Genomic DNA, 7,784 nt, shown 5'->3' on the forward strand with positions numbered 1-7,784 from the left:
GTAGGCTGTAGGTAGACTCACAGTGGATCTCCCTTATATCATGTTACATACTGCATATGCATTAACATTTTACCAGTACCTTTATAAACATATATATATATATATATACATAAATTTATGAGAGATGCTGACACATTGCTGGAGGGCAGGGCTGAGCTCTTATTGTTTCTTAATCTACATTCAAAACTTCATTTCAGTTAACTATGAAAATAGCCCCAAATAGTTTAAATTCCAGGAGGGAAAAGAAAAGGAGGAGAGCACAAACTAAACTAGTTGGAAATAATGAGGTCACAAAGTTCAGGAAAAGCCAGTTTATTATGCTTCTGAAATTAAAGTTGTTCCAGGATTTTCATGTTAGGTTCCTGAGCCGGAACTAGTCAAGTAAAATTTCAGCCTTGGAGCAAATTATGCCAGATTTCAAAGAGAATGATTTAGCTCTTTTTGAAATTCTATCTGCACACAAAGAAAAAAGATCAAGCCAGCCAGATGAGTAACCAAACACTGATAAATGAACAAATACTTCACCTTTCTACAAATATGACTTCAGGCAAGACCTTGTTTAAAATATTGCTTACTTTGGTGCATGCCTCTCCGTCTTGCTGAGGCTTGTCTCTCGAGAAACACAGTGATCTAATGGACATATCTTTGGGAGTATGGAGGTGGAGTATCCATCCCAGTTAATCTCTTGAGTCTATCAGTAATTTGATTCATAGCTTTGGGGGAATCAGTCATACCTTCCTTGTGACTATTTTGCCTTCCACCCCATTTTACAAAGCTACTGCAAAGATGCACTGTGAGGCTCCAGGACACGTTTCAGATTACAATTCTTATTCCCAAGACATTCCCTTGATGAGAACAGCTATAGATGAAGAAGATTTTCATTTCTCTAATTACAAGTTTGACGCAGATGCGCTAAGATCGAAAAGCAGCTCAGCAAACTAGTTTCCGGCTGTTAAGTAGACATGGGCCAAATCTAGCACCTTAAACAGTTATGGCTTCCCCTAAAGAATCTTGGGAACTGTAGTTTGTTAAGGTTGCTGAGAGCGGTTAGGAGACCCCATACCCCCCCTCACAGAGATACAGTTGTCAGAGTGGTTTAACAATCACTCTTCCCAGGGAAATCTGGGAATTGTAGCTCTGTGAGGGAAATAGCCACTCTCAGAATCCATAACAAACTACAGGTCCCAGGGTTCCTTCAGGGAGGTCATGACAGAGTGGTGTAAGAGTGCTTTAAATGTATGGTGTGAATTTGGCCAACTCTTCCCCATGCCAAGTTATGCAGCAATGCCAAGCGTCTTTACCTTAAGTAAGTTCTGCTGAAACAACTGTGATGTTTGTCACAAACAGAAGATAGATCATTCGGTTTTTATTGTAATTATCATTTATTAAATTTGTATTCATCTGTAGATCTCAGGGAGGTTCACCACATAAAATTACATCCATGAGGCTTATTTCCGAACTCTTCAACCACCACACTTTACTGGCTTTCTTTAGGATTGGGGCATTTGCCATTGAATAAAAATAAGCAATGGGACCCAAGGTCAACTTTCCAATCCTTCGCTGAACTCAATAACAGTCCTTCGCTGAACTCAATAACAGTCCAATATGGTTTACACAGTTCAATGAAACTTGCTTCCCAGCAAGTTGGGTTGCAGCTTTGAATGAAACAAAGAAACAGTGATGACTTTCTCCTACTGCTCTGCACTTTGGAAAGAAGCACGGGTAGATTTATAAGCAATTAATGGGCTGTTGAAACACCTGTTTTGAGTGCGATACTGAAGATTAATGGCAAAAAGAATATGGAAACTGATTTGAAGTGGATGAATACATATATAATATTTTCAGATCAAGCCACTTTTTAATTTTTAATTGTGTTTTTAACTATGCCTCTATTATGCACAGCTGAGTGAGTTCTCATGGCTTCACTATTTTGCATTGCACTATGCTAGCACGATCCAGCCAAAGTTAAGCACCGACCTACTTATGACTTACCTAAGTCCAGTGGATTTCAGTGGGTCTACTCAATGCATGGATAGGTGTGGCTCCAATTCATTTTGTTCTCCATTCACAATGTCAAATTTTGATTCATTATAGTTCATATGTGGCTGGAATGTGCAGTTTGTGCTGTAAATGAGAGAAAATTTGCATTGTGGTGATATGATTATCATATCTGACAGTGAGGTTTTGGTATGTGAGCAAACCAAGTCTGCAGTCCACACACACCCATCCAATGTGGAAATCCAGATCCAGATCCAATTTAGTTTGGATCAATCTGGACCTGATCCAGAAATCCAAATCTTGTAATCCTATTCACTTGCACTGGGAAACCAAAATGTACACAACTTTTTTGCTTTTTCACATAGTGCATGAAATTTGGAGACATGATAGCCCCTCAAGGCAGGATTTATCTTGGCAAATTTCAGACAGGTCAATCAAGAGATTTTTATGCCAGCCACCTTTAAAGTTTGCTCCCCCCCAAAAAAAAGATTTTTTTAAAAAAAGACTGATATATGTAATATTACCCTGTATGTGTGCTGCTTGTGCACTGACTATGCACAATGTACTCATAATACTTACCGCCCCACACACAAACACACACATGTACTAATAAAGACCAACACAGAAAACACCTGTAAATAAAATACAAACCAAACCTTAAAAACTAGGGCCAAAATGGGGGCAGGACATAAGGTAAGTGACACTGCCTAAGTAACTAAGATTAGGATCCAGAAAAAAAACCTATTACTATTTTTGTATAAAGATGGGATTGGGATTGATTAGGAAGGGGTGAATAGCAAACAGGTATAAGGCTTGCCAGAGTACTGTGAAGAAAACAAAACAGAAGCTGAACAAATGCCACCAAACTCTTTCTAAGATATAGAGTTTACAAAAGAGTGATAGCAATGTGAATTTCCTTCTCCCCAAGCACTGAGTGCGTTGGGTGAGATTGTAAGCCCTGAATTGGAAGCTAGAATTGCCAATGAGCCTCCCTCTTCCCTAGCCCTGGTGTTCTCCTTATATGGTGTTGTAATCAATAAATTAAATGCTTTGGTGATAGTATGTCTGGCTTTTTCAGAGAACATTTTGAGCTCCAGATCAACACAAATTGCTACAAATCAGTTTGGATCCACCCAACTCTAGCAATTTGTAGCTGCCTCAACCCAATCCAGATTTGGTACAAATCAGTATGAATCAGCTGAATTCCATTCAGGATTAGGAAAAATCAGTTGCACAGCCTTATTAAATACATTGTAGCTCTAGATTAAAGCATTTCAGTGATATTTCCAGAAATACAATCTATAAATGTCATTTTTTTGCAGTTTCCCTGTTTCTGGACTGGGGTTAATATTTTCAAATTTAATCAAATAAACAGCAGTAAAATTGGGACTTACAAAAGTACATGTTGATCTTTAATTTCCCCCCTCCCCTAAAGCTCCATTTGTTTCACCCGAGCAACACAAAACAATTAGTGTTGTTTTCTTCTGACAGTGCAGAATGAAAACAGAATTGAAATGGTTGCACCTCCAACTCCTGCTAATTTATCACAACCATATATTCTGCGAGAAGCTAAATAGGGGTGTGGGAGAAGGGTAGGGAGAGATGCTTAGCTGATAGACTATACCTCCACCTTGCAGAAGATTAATTCCATTGTACATTTTGAAAACTGCTGACAAGAAACTTGCTCACAAGTAATCAGAATCTTCGGAAGACTGATTTTGTTTCTGTGCAGGTGTATGATAAATAAGGTGGGGAAATGCTCTGCTTCATCTCTGAACATAACCATAAGTATTTAGAAATCAGTATTGCAGGATCACAAATAGGTGTGTGTGTGTGTGTGTGTGTGTGTGTGTGTGTGTGTGTGTGTTGCTGGGTAACTGCTTAACACCCTAATCACAAAAACATTATTTCATTGGAATTTAATTCTGTTTGCCTAATTGAGGTGCATGTTGGAATTCCCTAGATCCTTATTCTGAAACTAGCTACACTGAAGTGCGCCTCATACTCATGGCATGCATCTTAACGTCCTTTAGGATGCTGGCATTAATTAGTCCTGCACAGGCAGGTAGCAGCTGCTACAAGATTGGGCCATTATTGTGCCGCAGTAGTAACCTCCACTTCGCAGAACATCTAATCCAAAATTCTTGGATTTTAATCAGATCAGCTATTGTGGTTTATGATACAATTAAGCTACATTTCTCAGGGTTGTGGATTGGGCTGTAATTTGCAAATCTGTAAACTGCAAAATAGTATTGGTTTGATTATAATTTACTGACTGATCTCTGTTAATAATCATAAATATTGATTAATTTACAAATAATTTTATAAGCAAATGAGAGTTTTATTAAATCCAACTTATTTTTCCTACTCGACAAAGGGGGGGGGGAATACTTGGAGCCATTTCTGAATAATTCAAACCCAAATGTAGATGTATTCTCTCCTAGTTTTGTGAGAAACCCTTAAAGTTAACTTGTCACAGAGACTAAATTGAATCTATTACCTACAGAGCAGTAGAAAAGAAGATGAAGGGAGGAAAAAAAGAGCAACCACGAGATTTATCTGATGTTTGGTTGATGTATGGGTATATAAAATCTTAAGTAATACAGATAATGTCACACAATATTGCAACATATATTTCCAGTTCAACATTCTAAGACAATAAGGCATAAATGGAAATTAAAGGAAAAATCTGAACGGTTGTCAGGGAGCACTTTTTCATTCAGAGAATCATAAACATATGGAATGGTGTGTCAGGCAAAGTTTCTGAGATAAGACTAGTGGAGTAATTACAAAATGGATTTATATCCTGGGAAATAAAAGTGCAGACAATGGAAAAGAGCTTGAAGTCAAATGATTTCAACCCTCAAAAATGTTCTAATCAAAAAGTAACTTTTCCTAAGCTGTAGCTGGGCTTCTCTTCTCTGCACTTGCCACTGTTTGTCTTTCTCTCTGTGCTGATTAATTTTATTTGAGGAAGTTTGTCTCCAAATGCTTCTACAAACAGGGGTTGGAGCACCCTTTTCTGTGTGAATTTGACTCATTTCTCCTTCACCCCTCCAATGACACACAAACTTGTTTCTGTATTGGGCTGTCAACATTCCTTTAAAAAAATCTTCGTTTGATATTAATTATTTTTATTATCACATAAGCTGAACATCCAGGAGGTGAGGATGAGTTCAGAAAGGGCCTGTGCTGTGAACTGCCCTCTTGGCTGAAAACACAAAGAATGGGTATTCTAGCAGAAGGCGTGTTGGGTGGTGTTCCTCACCTGGCCATGTCACTGCTACAGACTGGAAGGTACAGTAGATCGGGGGAGAGGGTAAAGTGGTGGTGAGGTTGGTGCTGTTCAAGCACCATGTCAAGAGCACAACATTGACACTGCCCACGAGTTTGCACCATGCTGACCTTGCTGATGGCTCCTCCCTCCCTCCCTACCTTCCACTAAGCAGCAGCAACACAACTGACTGTAGATCAGGTGAGTGGCAGCACCCCATCATGCTGTCAATTGCTGTTGCTTGAGAGAAAGCTGTAAGTGTACAGGTACATAGAGCTGTGTGCAAATGGCCTATCAAAATTCTCTACCTTATTTGTATGAAACTCATTTCATGAAGATTCTTCAGGGGTGTGGAAATTCTCCAACAATTTGTTGGGGGCAAAGCCCACCATTAGTAGTTGCAGTAGCATAGTTTCTTCCTTTCTCTTTTACTGACATTGTTTTTGCTTTGGCCTTGTTGCTGACGATTCCATGCTGATGACAATGATATCACAGGCTAGGGGAAAAGAAAAACACATTTTAAAAAGAAGGAAACTCTTTTTTAATGCAACTTGAAATTAAAGGAGATGAAAATTACAAATAATATTTTGATATGGCTCCCTTAAACAAGTGTCTCTGTAGCTTTGTTTCTTAGAGGAACATTTTATTGTTTAAGACTCAACAATACCACTAGCTGCAGAGATTCCGTATTTCCCCATAAACACCCAATTTATAAACACATTTCTCTGTCAGATACAATATTGTCAGCAATATGTACGTAAATACTCTGAAGAGCCATGGAAGCATATGAGTTAGACACAAGAATGTGTGAAAAGCCCGTCCGATAATCCAGTTCAAGAGCATACAAAGCCTCATTTGATTCCTCTCAAAGTCTGCCTGATTTAACAGCCACATCCTTGGTCGCCATATTCACTGCTGAAAGTGCTCCAGCAAATCATTACCATCTCTAAAGCCTTGCATCTAAAGATCCACACACACAAAGAAGAAGCATTTCTGCACACACTGTGTGTGTGTGTGTTAGCTGATCCTTCTTCCCAGTTGCAGCCCTCAACCCCCCACAAACGCTCTCTTCCAATTTCCCAAATGTTGTCTCTCCTTGCAAAAGAGGGTGCAATTTTTCTACCTCATTTGCAGAGTTTTAGAATCTTCAATATCTCTTCATAATGGTTATGTTCTTATTTATTTAATATAAAGTAAGGTTTCGTAGGCCCAGAACGTGAGGTTGCTTACTGGTGAATAGGCTAAGGCACAACAACATAGGAAAATAAAGATGATTGTACATAAGAATCCACCTTTTAGTTTGTTCTTATCTCCAAACCATAATAATTGGAGATAATATTTAACTCTATAACTACCAATTACTACAATAATTTTGGCAGTTTTAGGGTTGAGTTTACCTTATCAATGTGAAGTGGCCCAGGCTTAACAATCAGTCCCTCTTCCCAGGGAACTCTGGGAATTGTAGCTTGTTAGTAGGGGTCGCCTAACAACTCTCAGCACCCTTAACAAACTACAGCTCCCAGAATTCTTTGGGAAAAGCCATGACTGTTTAAAGTGGTATGATAAAGGTTTGATACTGCTCTAAATGTATGGCATGAATGTGTCCAAGGCGTGGAAATCACCCTGCACAAAGTGCTCTAGAAATATGTATTAATAGGAAACAATATGGCATAAATATTCAGAGCAGACACATTTTACAGGATAAAAAGCAATACGAAAAAGTCATTTGTATGGTTTGTCCTTCAGAAGCTACAAGGCCACCTGTGTCTTATTATTATTTGGAGCCATCTGTCCTGAACCTCCACCGTGTGATCTGCTTCAGATATCTTTTCATACCTTATTTTTCTCCCATTTTCACTGCCACAGCAAATGCGGTCTTACTCCCCTTCCCCTCTCACTTAATTGTAGAATCTGTGCCCCAAGCAGTACTGTAAGAACTGTGTGCTGTCAATTAATAATATATAATACTGATGTATCTATGGTTCGTAATATAGTAACTCAAGTAAATGTATTAGGATAATTGTAAATCTATATCAATCCAGGAGCACACTTTGCAGCAATGTTCTTAAAATGAGAACGGGACAATATAGGACCAGCCATTACAAAAGCAGCAAGCCCAGGTTGCAGTTAACTACTGGGTTTGAAACACATAGTGCAGAAGATCAACAGAATTTCTTCACTGGTGGCTTTGTTCGTTCATTTGTTCAAGGAGTGGTATTTTACCCCAAAAGATGGCAAACCATTTTTGCCCTATTATTATTGCATATTTATTCCTATCCCACCGTTTCCCCTAACCAAGGACTCAAGGCAGCTTACCGATGAAATAGGAACAGCTAAAAACATTTGGGGGGGGGGACACCCCAATCATTTAAAAATATTCAAACATTCAAAGAATCCAAACAGTATATAAATATAAACAGTCTATTTAAACTTACTCTAAGCAATGACCTGTCCTTATGTTGTTACGCGAATGCTGACGTGTTATTACTCTCTATGGATAGACCCCCAAAAG

At 38.7% G+C, this 7,784-nt stretch overlaps 1 long non-coding RNA gene across 2 annotated transcripts; it reads right to left on the minus strand.

Annotated features, from left to right (window-relative positions):
• Window positions 1-296: 296 nt before the first annotated feature.
• LOC309337783 lies at window positions 297-7,214 on the minus strand. Of its 2 annotated transcripts, none has more exons than XR_014154538.1 (4): window positions 7,109-7,214; window positions 5,581-5,768; window positions 1,993-2,124; window positions 297-453 (listed from the first exon to the last, which is right to left on the minus strand). It is a non-coding gene; the product is annotated as an uncharacterized lncRNA (long non-coding RNA). The 2 variants fall into 2 exon arrangements; XR_014154539.1 differs by lacking the exon at window positions 7,109-7,214 and adding an exon at window positions 6,670-6,724.
• Between the last annotated feature and the right edge of the window lie 570 nt (window positions 7,215-7,784).

This window comes from Podarcis erhardii (genome assembly GCF_964252035.2).
Source record: "Podarcis erhardii genome assembly, chromosome: 1".
NCBI classification, from domain to species: domain Eukaryota; kingdom Metazoa; phylum Chordata; class Lepidosauria; order Squamata; family Lacertidae; genus Podarcis; species Podarcis erhardii.